This window comes from Ambystoma mexicanum, chromosome 7p (assembly GCF_040938575.1).
Source record: "Ambystoma mexicanum isolate Mex_15411 chromosome 7p, UKY_AmexF1_1, whole genome shotgun sequence".
NCBI classification, from domain to species: Eukaryota; Metazoa; Chordata; class Amphibia; order Caudata; family Ambystomatidae; genus Ambystoma; species Ambystoma mexicanum.
In genome coordinates this window covers 835,381,771-835,393,783 of record NC_090939.1, presented here as the reverse complement: position 1 = coordinate 835,393,783, position 12,013 = coordinate 835,381,771, and the positions used below count along the sequence as shown (strand labels likewise).

At 45.0% G+C, this 12,013-nt stretch overlaps 1 protein-coding gene across 2 annotated transcripts in view; it reads right to left on the bottom strand.

Moving 5' to 3' along the window:
* The window catches only part of NALCN (sodium leak channel, non-selective), a 3,431,684-nt gene that overhangs the window by 2,101,337 nt on the left and 1,318,334 nt on the right, over positions 1-12,013 (bottom strand). The gene's annotated exons all lie outside the window — the stretch shown is intronic.

Genomic DNA, 12,013 nt, shown 5'->3' with positions numbered 1-12,013 from the left:
CCAAGTGTGGCTCCTTGCCACAGTGTCAGAGAAACATAGTCAAAAGTCAAAACTCACATTCTTTCTGGGAAAAATACCTAAGATGAATGTGAAGAGTGCGTACATCTCTGACAGGGAAGCTATTACTAAAACACAACCTCTTCTTTTTCATACACAATGGGCCGCATTACGAGGTCGGCTGTAACCCGCAAGTGCTACAGGCGGGTTGCCGCCGACCTTGTAACACTGTTTCTGCCACCTGATATCCTGGTGCCACCAGGATATTACAGGTTCCGGTAGCCCGGGATGTCAGGTGGCGGGAACTGTAAGTCCCCATTCCCGTATTATCGCATAGGACTTCACCGCAATGGGGACATGGGAGCACCAGCGCCGTTGCTAGAGGTGGTTGTGATTCTCTGAAAACCATATGTGCAGGGGCTGGTGCTCACGGCAGGGGAACACCAGCACCTGGAGGCATTCTCGTAGTTTGACGGTCCGGAAAGGGTGCCTACAACTTTGCATAACAACACCCCTATTTTCGGACCACCAGACGTGTAATGAGGCCTAATATTATAAATAACAAATTAAGGTTTTCAAGAAACAACTAAACAATAAAACCATGCCATTATCTTTAATTATAGCAATGTATCCTGAACACCGCTATGTCAATTGTACCATACTGAACCATTTAGTATGAGTATGTGAGTCCTAATCAGGTGGAAGTGTGTTGTTCTTAGGATATGCATAACTGTATACCTCCAAAGATCCAGTGACCCGCTGGATAAACATTTTTTGAGACACATCATTCTTGGCCCCGTGTGCGGGTAGCCCTCAAACGACTAATGTACTATGTAAGCACTGAAGATTCGACATTGTTACATATCGGCCCCGTCCTGCAGTACCTCCCGTTTCTTGTGGCCACATACGGGGGCAAGCGCGTTCCAGAACTTCGTTGTGGCTTTGGTATCGGTTGCCATGGCGTCTGGCCGTACAGCAGAGAATGTCGCATCAGCTGAGACATCCCGTGCGCAGAGAACGTGTAAGGAGGCTCTGCCCCCTGCACCATAAAAGCCAAAGAGACTCAGTGGCTTGTTGCTGCTAATTGTGGCGTTACGTTCCTTCAGTTTCATCCCGTTCCAGTGCTTATTCCCTTTTTCCTCTTGACATTTGACTTCCTGGTTCTTCGACCCACCTTTGTCTACTTGGATTGTCCTTGCCTGTTCCTTCAACCTGATTTTGAACTCTGTTGCCGACTTCGGATTGTCCTTGGATTGCATTTGCTTTTTCCTCCATTTTGATCAGTGAACCCTGTTGCCGAACTTGGACTGTCCCTGGATTCCCACTGTGCTTTCGCCTGTCTGGTGAGATAACTTTTTATTGCCGCTCTATGCAATTTGAACTATCTTCCTACGCGGAGTACCGCGCTGCACAAACAAGACTGCCTCACCAACCTGGCCTGTGTTTGTGCAATTAAAGTAACCCATCCAGTTCTTCTGTATTGTTCATTACCTGAAATTCATCAGTCTTTCTCATACGTGTGGATTCCTGGAACTATATCATTTATTCTTACCTTTTCTACATCAACCAAGTGCATAGTAGTGATGCTTTCCAGTGTATGCACCATCCTGTCACTAGTGCGACCCTCGTGCCGTCCGGGTATATTCTTCCTTACTAACCTTCCCATTTGTTGTTTTGTACCTGCCGTTGTTTTCCTTTCAACTGGTACCCATTTTCCCTAGGAATCCCATTTATCAGGTCCGCTGGGGGTTGTATCAGTCATAGTGAGTTTGTGGTTATCACTTGTGCATACTCATAGTCTTGGGTTTTCTTGTAGGTTCATCTAATAAGGTTCAACACCACCTCAACCATTGTCTAGGTACCTAGAGAATTATCTGATTGTCTAAATAACTCCATATTGCCTGATTGCTTCTAATCATACTGGGCCTCATTACGACCCTGGCGGAGGTCCATGGTGCAATTTGCACCATGGACCATGGCGCAGAGCTGCCAACTCCGCCATGGGGGTTGGCGGACTTACCGCCCCATTCCGACCTTGGCGGGGCGGTTAGTCCCCAATCCCCATTTACCCTTCCCCATTCCCATTTTTGCCCCATAGGGTATAATGGGAGTGGGTAAGGCGTTAATTACGCCACCGTAGAATACGGTGGCGTAATTAACAAGAGGTCCCGTAGCGCCATGGATTTTTCCGGCCGGAAAATCCGGGCGGAAAAATCACCATGGCGCTACGGAAAGTCTTAATCTGGCGGAGAGGTACGCCATGCATTACGCTGGCGTATACCCCTCTCCGCCAGGGTCGTAATGAGGGCCACTGTGTTTTCTTTGCAGCATTGGTTATTGGCGGTGTGTGTTCTCCCGCTCTTTTAGACGATAGACATCTCTGCTGGTTTTTACTCAAACGGCAGAGAGGTACATCGTAGAAAAGAGCCCCTCTTAGAGGAAGCCTGAATCACTGGAATCCTGGAGGCTGAACCCGAACCTGTTAAATCCTACCTCCCTCCGTGAGGTTGTCTTACCCAGGCTCCAATCAGCATACGGAGCGGTGAGTAACAGACATCCATTCTTGTTGTCCTGCATGGCAACCCAGCTTTGTGAGTGAGAGTGATGACTATCGCTTGACCGCCCCCAGGATTTTCATGAGCTCTTATCAAACCCTTGCTTGATCTCAAGGGGTGTCCTGGCAACTCTAGCCACAATGCCTTAATGCTGCTCCCAACAACATCCTTACAGACTAACACCAACCCCTCTAGCATTCAGACATGAGTCACCCACTACAGGGGAGGAATTGAAACATACAAATTAAATATGCTGTGCATTGGTCATCTAATGCACTTTAACCCTTTTGCACTACCCACATAGCAAAGCTTATTTACACTTATTTACAGTCAGGGGCTTGATATGCTTCTTGTCACAGAACCCTTGCTTAGGCCACATTCTGGTCCTGCTATTTCACTTGCAAAATCTAATAACTGCACCATATTTAAAACGGAAAGAACCCTGGTACAGGAGTGTGGGAAGCTCAGCTACTGTATCTGTCTTCCTCTGATGCACCCTGCTGAGATCATAGGTTGCAAAGTACTGAGCATTAAAGTCAGTTTTATTGGCTCCTCCTCCAGTCACATGTTTGTGATATAGTATCCAGCCCAGCGGGCGCTCAATTTTTACAACTGATCTTGGATCATGCCAGTGATGTAGCCCTCTGGGAAATAAACGGTAGTAGGAAACTTCAATCATGGATTTCAGCAACAAGTGAAATTTGCATACTCCAGACCTGTTTTCCAAACAAACATTGAGATTCAGAATTTGGGCATCATTATTAGTTGGGTGGTGCAGTATAAATGTGGCGGTAATACCGTTACTGCTGCATTACCGCACTGCCCAACTATGAGTTTGGGGAAAGTTGGATGATTCACCTCCAGGACTGAGCTGGAGGTAAATCCGGTGACTTTATGCCCATTTTTGGTGGTGTTACCGCCGCAATAATTCAGATGAAAAGGCCCCATTCAGTTCTAAGGACTCAAAAAACCGGTAATTGCATTGGGTGGTATTCCAGCAGATTTACCGTCGGAATACCAACCAACTTGTAATGACCCCTTATTGTCAAAGAACCATTTTCACAACAAAAGCTGTATTTTAGAGTTCTTTTATAAAACCGGGCCAAACCAAACTACTAGACTGAACTGACCATAATGCCTGCAAACATACCTAACCAAGAATAAACCAAAGTTTTCAACTATTTCACAGCAAGGTAAATACAAATTATCAAATATTCTGCAATCTTTATTAATTTGGTGTGTGCAATCGCCAGATATCCCAACGCGTGTGACCTCTTGTCTCATCATTCTGTGTAACTCCACATTGGAAACAGCAGCCCTCTAAAAACTAAATTGATAAATGCCACTCATAATGACAACCGCTGCTTCACACCTGAACTACATAAGATGCAATCAGAACTCCAAAAGGTGGAAAGGTAATGGCAAATAGATCCATGCAACTTTAAGTTTGAAGTATTAAACACAACTCCCAAATCCCCTAAACTTACCAGTGTCAAAGTTAAACAAAGCCTTCTTTGACACACAGATCAATGAAGCAGACAATTCCACAAAGGTTCTTGTAAGATATTGCTAAAACTAGAGAATGAGTGTGTTGCTCTAAAACCAGTCCATTCCACAAACACAAAGGAGAAGATTCAGACTCAACATCAAGCCTCTACAAAGCATGCACGCGTCTCTGTTTCGAAAGGACTAGGCCTATCCACCATCAACACTGGTAACCAAGGCTCTAGTGGCAGAGATCACTTTGCCCTCAATCCAGTGACAATTGATCAGTTAGTGACATAATTTATTTCTTAAACACAACTAATGAATTACCCCGGAACTTCCTTTGAAGTCAAGGATCGTGTGGATAATTTAGCTGCTTCAGCTATTGAACACTCTGACAGGAACCCGGGGATCCCTCCCATCTTAACAACATTGTTAGGCTCCTTCCAGCATTCTTGCTATAGACCCATCACATGTCTTTTCTATTGAAGATCTTAGAAAGTCTAGCCTTCCTCCAATTTTAGGACTTTTCTGAAGGACATCAAAATTAGAGTTTCGCATTCGGGATTCCTAGCTTGCACAGGCACTTAGACTGAACTACTTGATGCAAAAGAGAACCTGCTGTAGATCTTGTATAGAGGAAACTCAGGCATTCTGATACTTTTGGATATGTTAGAGGTGTTTCACATCCTCGGCCAATCCATCCTCTAGACAAAAGCCTTGAAATAGACTGACACCTTTCTGCAGAACGTTCCATCGAGAGTCAAACTGGATGCTTATAAGTCCTGTGAATCCATTGCGGGCTGAGGCGTGCCACAAGTATCATGGTTATCGCCTTTGTTGTATAGCATTTATGTCAATCATCTGCATCAGGGGCTGATAGATTAGGGAGTTATTTTCCACAATTATGTTGATGGCACACATAGGCTGGTCAAGGACTATAGCAAGCATGTGACAGGCCTGTTTTACATCATATATCAGTGGGTGGGGTTTAGCTGACCTAGCTTCAACCAATTAAATACAGAGCTGCTGATACTCACCTGCAAGGAGGGTTCTCTCCTACGCGCTCTCTCTCAAGCGAAGTAAAAACATGTACACTTTAAAATCGCAGTGTTTTCCATTTCAATATTGAGCATGCTAAACCACTTGAAGCCGTTCAACTCTACAATGTCTAAGAGTGTCCAAGCAGGGCCCACAGCGAAATTATTAGCGCATAGTATTGTGGAACCGTAGACCATTCTGATCAGAAAATCATTGCGCCGCTATTGCCCAAGCCATCGTTGTGTCCAAACTAGACTACCACTGTGTTTTGATTTTTGGTGTTCCCGGGTGTGTCTTATGGTAAACAACACCTTTTAAATCAAACTGGGGGTTCGCCAAGGGCGCGTTTTAGCCCCACTTTGAAATCTTAGCACCAAAGCTAATATTGTCTCCGACTTTACTTTGGATCTCGATTTGGTCAAACAGTAGTGCAATTCTCGCAGGGCTCATTCTTGGTGACTTATTTCTCCAAGATCAATGGGGAAGAGACCATGGTTAGACTATTCAGGCGGGGCACCCTTTATACATTGCGATGGTCTAACATTTTCAAAAATACTACATGTCTGGCTTTCTAAATGGCAGTATTGGAGGCTCTGCAATTGAAACAGGCGAATGCTCGTTTGCTAGCTGAGCCAAGCAAACCTTTGGTAAATTAATTCTTGCCATATCTGCCTTGAATAATGTGTCTTATATTCCCTGGTGGTGAAATAGATATACAAGAATAATTATTACACACATACATTTTTACCCTTAAATCAGTTTGGTTGTATTCCAGGGAAGAATCATGTTTGCAGCTGTGAGGTACTTCTGTGGAATGTAATATTCACTTCTTGATGTGTTGTCGCTGCTATGAATGTCTTTGTGAACAATATCCTATTCCATTACTTAAAAGGTTAAGATTTAACAAATGTTGAGTTGCCTATTTTGATATAATACTGATTAATGGCCCATGGATTTTCTGATGACTTGAACATTGTTTGCATCAGTACTAATACATTTGTGGAGTTGTAGCACTTTAGTGTGTTGTTACTAGTTCCCATAATTAGTCTAGCAGGACTGCATCTTCTTCATATATGTTTTATTTGTCACAGATGTATTGTTAACTGTCATTTTTTTAACAATGATTTAACAATTGATGTGAATTTTTAAATGTTTCAAATGGATGGTTTGATAGTTGAATTTGATTCACCAAACTCCGGGCCGCCCTGGACCAGCATGCATGCACAGTGTGCACAATGATCATGCTGCTGCAGGGGCGCACCATGCACTGCACTAGGTGAAGGCTGTAAATATCTTTTTTAATCGAACCGTAAATCTTTAACATAGCATAGAAACCATAAGAAAACATGTTCATGCTGGCTCTGTGAAATATATGAGTATCCCCATAGGCGGAAATACTTGTTAATGTCAGTAAGAAAAAATGCTATTGCTGGCTGCACAAATGCTTCCCACCGCGGCATGTAAGAACACTCTTCATGTTGACTTTGCCCTTAATGTCTTAAAAATGCCATAGTACGTGCTGCCTGCACCAATGCCCCTCCCCTTTTATAACACTCATGTTGATTTTGCGCTTAACACCAGTAAAAAAAGATATGACTCAGTGAGAAAACATGATGCTGACTGCACAAATACTCTACCGCCCTCTCCCCCATTTAAGAAAAATCATCATGCTAACTCTGCCCTTGACACCAGTGAAAAACGGGAGGCCTTAGTACAGAAACATTTCCTGGAAGGCTGCACAAATGTCCAGCATGTCCCCCGCATCTCCAATATAAGACCACACATCACGTTGGCCAGGACTTGTCCTTTAATGTGAGTACAATGCCATGCAACACTAACACAATGTCCAGGCTGCCTACCACATTTAAAGCCCCACCCCAAACCATCCTCAATGTAATAACACTCACCAAGTTGGCTTTGCCCAAAAATGCTAGTAAAACATGCCATGTCACTGTATGAAAAGGAATGTTCTAATGCCCCCATGGCCGCAGGTTTGCATGTATACATTCATAACCATTCACCCTCCAGTCATCTCATCCATACTGCTTCAGCCACTCAATCATTAACTCACCCAGAACATTCACACAGCATTCCCATTCACACTTGCACTAACACCCATACACACACACCATTCTCACTGTACTCTCATTCAAACATGTACACAGACACACCCTTGCATGCACACACTGCACAGGTATAAAAAGGCCTTTTATCTTGTTACCTGATTCCTGCCCAGCAGTTCTGGACTTAATGCTCTGATCCAGGCTTCCAGCTCCTGTGCTCCACGGCGGGAGTTTTTCCTGGTTCCTGACATGCACAGGGGGGGAGGGGGGATGGCACCAGAGGCAGAGCACCTCCATCTCTCACTGCCAGCCTGCGGCCATTGCAGCTCAGCTCTAGATGTGACTTCAGACTTCTGATTTCTTTCTAAAGTCAAAGTGCTCAGGCCCAGCCCGGACATGGGGCAGCAAGACTCCAACTGTGTGGGCCCATGCTACCCCAGTGCTGGAACAAAATGAGCCGCTGACACTCTCCTGTGAGCGCATACCTGCAAACCCATGCCTGATCTTCCTGCCAATTGAGATGGGTGTTGGCTTGCCCCACCTCTTACACAGTGCCCAGTCTAACTATCTATCGGGAAACAATATATAGACTTCTTCCTTAAACCTATAATCCCACCTGATTCCAGAATCCTGTCGCCCACAGGTGCTGCAGGAATGCAGCCATCTGCTTTGCTTACCTCTCAAACTGCATCCGTGTGGCCCTCTCTCTTCTCCACGGTTCCATGGATCGGTTAGAAGCCCTCTTTGCTAAGGACTAGACGTTGCTTGGCCACAAAAGTGATACATGCAGTGGTATGGAAATGGGAGAAGTGGGGACCATGAGAATGTAAAGGTAAGGATAGGGCTGTGAGACAATTGTTGTTGTTAGATGTAAAATGAGGGTAAAATGTTGGTTGGATCCTCCAAATGGGGATCAATATGAGGAGATGCCTGGCAGCAGGGGACTGTGGGACCCCAGGCAATGTAAAAGGAGGGATGGTCCGAAAGCCAGCAATTTGGAGTCTGGGCTATTTGAGGGACGGCAGATCGGGTGGTGTGTTGTGTTTACCTTGTGGATGCATTCGTCTCAACCCTTTCAGAGTTTTAATGGGGATCCGCTGGTGGTAAAACGCCCATCCACCTTTAACTTTCTATCAAAAAGTCATTGGATTGGGTGACTGGTTTAGGAAGTCGCAAACCAGAACATTTGAATTTTTAGATGGAAAATGACTACAATGTTGACCAAAGCTTCCAAACAAGGGTTACTAGAGACTGATGTTTTTTGATTGTTTTATTTGACTCGCCATGTCTTGAACCACACACTGTGTCACCCTACCGTCCAATTAAAAGTTGCAGGCTCAGGAAGTGTCTCCTATTGCAGGTGGGGAGCATTCCTAGATTTAAATGGACGGAATGTAGTACGCTGCATCTTTACAGTGAAAGATTTGATTGACTGCTGGACACAAGTGAGACCATAAGTCAGTGAAGGGAGTGATCTAGGCCCCTGTCCAGCATGCAGGTACGTTTAGCAACGTGCCCCAAATCATGAAATGAAATCGTTCTCGGGTGCCTGACAACCGAAGTAATAGTTAGGTGGCAGCTAGGTACATGGGCAGATCTTATTAAGTTTAATGGAAATATCTGATCGAGGCGGTGGTTTGTACCACATGGATGTTCCAAGCCGAACTGTACAGATCTCAGGATGTGCTGTAAAGTCAACCCGCCAAAAGTCGGAGGATGCTCTGTTAGGACGTTCATTGTTAATGTGACAGACTAAATGTATCATACTGACTCTTCTGCATAAGACTCATTGGGCCTCATTCCGAGGTGGGCGCAAAGGGATTACCGGCACCAGTAAGGACCCCGAGGCCGGTAATCCCTTTGCGCCTTATTCCGAGGTCCCTTTGCGGCCCCGTCCTTAACGCCTGGTTTTACCAGGCGTTATGGGCGGGATCCACAAAGGGACTTCAGAGCTAATAACAGCGCTGTAATGTACGGTACCGTTATTAGCGCCTTCCCCATTCCCATTGAGCCCTATGGGGGCTGAAATGGGAATGGGGAATGGCTTTTCAAATGGGGACTTACCGGTCCGGCAAAGGTCGGAATAGACCGGTAAGTCCCCATACCACCAAGTCAGTGGCGGTACCGGTATTGGTGCTAGTCATGGCACTAATAGCGCCATGACTAGCACCAACCTCGGAATGAGGCCCATTGTGTAAATCCCTATAAACCTTGTGGGTTCGGTGTCAGCAGGTTACATTTTTGGGACTGTGATACTGTGCCACTTTCCTTGTTGGTATCTTCACAGCTGTGTGGAAAGGAATAGTGTATCTGCAGGTTGCGTATTGTTTTGTACAGTGATGGATTTGGTTTCCCACAGCCCCACCCGGCATTGTCAATGGCAAGCGCCCATGGGAGTGGTAATCCATAACACCTCGCAAGCTATAGTTTGCAGACTCATGAGATGAACTATGCAGGCATGCAGGGCAAGGACTCTGATGGCACTGAATGGGCCTCATTCACAAGTATTTGGCCTAGAGGAAATATGGAGCTGCTTGTGGCAGCTGTAAGATGCCCATAGCACATTTTTGTGGAATAAGTTTGCACATGAGCATCTCAAAGAGGCTTCAGCTGGCTCCAGTCGTGCTCTAGTTTGGCTTTTTGAAGGAGTTCTAAGATAGCATGAGCAAATCCGAAATCCCTGGGGCGTTTTTGGATTTGCTGCATGGCAAATCTTTGTGATTCAGTCCCAGTGAGTTCATTGGTCCCTTAGATTGTCATACGAACTTGGCAGACAAACCGCAAAGGTAAACATCCCCAAGTGCTCTGTGCATTTCCTCTTCTCCCTTTAGCGATGCCAAAATAGGCAATGCACGGTTTATGAACTTCTATGATGCACATTTGCTTGTGAAAATGTTTTAAATGAAAGAATAAAATTTACAAAGAAATATTGACAATATGCTTTCACGAACATACTTATTTTCAAATGTTTGGCTGTTTATGTGTTCCTATTGTTAAAAAGGGTGTATGGTTATTGCATCGACAGTTTTTACCCTTTAAAATCCTCCTGGACAAAAATTAACCCTTTACCCCTGAAAAAAAAAGCATGCGATGCACCTTTTTTAGATGGAAAAAATTCGATGGAATGGCATTAGATGCAATGACTAGATACCATAAAAAGGAAAGCGACATATTGTGTGCATGGAGGAAACCGACATATTGTGGCATGGAAGTAAATATCAACATTTGGTTACAAATGTTGTGTTGCCTGCTTGTGTTTCAGTTCAGGGAGCTCTTCCCTGCTGTGGAGTGGGATGAGACAAGCAAGGATCAAAACAATAACAAGGCTTTGTTTCCCCTGGAAGGGCAGCGACCAGCCAGCACCGTCTGGAAACCCTGGTCATTTCTTTTGTCAAAGTCTCTTACTGGAGCTTAAGTGGCGGGAACGCGGTTTGAAAACACAATCCCTGTGCATGCTTTCAAACCCAATTTCCCACTGCGCGTGTGGGAGCTGAGCAAAACTGAGAAGAATGGAAATCCATTTGCTGGACTCTAAAGAGCGGCAATGGCACCCCCTTAAGCTCTGATCTTCTACAGGCGGCACTAAGCTCTGTATTCACTCACCAGAAAATCTCCCGCTGCAATCCGACTGGGAGCCGCGCCACCACATCGCCCAGACACCTGCATGAGCAGCTTGCAAACCTTGCACTTGGTTTTGCTGAGCTACAGGTGCATTCAATAAAAAAGGAAGGCACACGACCATTCCCCTTTCTGCCAGGAGCACCTGCAAATACTAAAAGTTAACTTTGACTTACTCCTGACTTACAGCGGTAGGGGGCTTTTGTATTCTCGAAGATATTATGAGTAAAAAGTGAAAAATGAAATCAAAGCAAGGATATCAATTGACCAGAACGCCAAGTATAGAGCAAGTGAAGTCACACACCACAAAGGCATAACAGGAAGTGGTATCGGATAACCTTTGACCGCAGGGACATTCCAGGATGTAATGTCGGCGTGACCTCCTGCCCAGATCACATGACGTAACGTGGCATCACAAATGAAGGAAAACATACTGCATGTGTACGATTAATAAAATAAGAAATAGTTCCAAAGTAGTCAAAGGGATGTTTTAGTGCCAATCTTATATTTAGTAGGGTGCTGCCTCGAAATCCCATCGGTGCAGGCATGACATGCCAAGAGCATATCTTTCAGAGCCATAATAGACCAGGGGAGCTGCCTTGATATGGACATGCATGCTAGTAGCCAGGCGTTTACTGCCTTCGCACAACAGTTAAAGGTTCACCTACCAGATATACGACCTCATCAGTGCCTTGGTGGTATCCCAGAGGTAAATGTGCCACGATGCCGCCAACATTATTAGCAATACCACAACTTGGTCTGGCGCACTTTGCGCTGGAACCCGAGTTGCAGTGGTGCAGTCATTTCCCATTTCTTTTGAGTCCATAGGACTCTATGGGTCTTTTCGGCGTTAAAACCACTGGCGGTAATAGCGTCACCAGTAATAATACCAAAAATGTGGGGAAATCTCCAGCTTTCCGACCAAACTCGGGATTGGGCAGAGAGGTAATGTGGCAGTAATAGCTTTACCGGAGCATTTTTGCAGCTCTGCCCAACCCGTGATGAGGACCATATCTTCATTAGCTAATTACTGCTTATTGGTCAGGTATATCCTCACATGCCCAAGTGCAGCCATCATATGCCCTGCCCTGTCTGAATGACCCACTTACTGCCATCTTACACGAGTGAAAGTTTGCTATATACTAGGAATATACATTATACGTAGGTTACAGACTCTCGTTCCCAGGTTCTTCCATCAAATACCCAATACATGAATAAAATAAATATATGAATTGTGGTTCTTTGCCTAGGTTG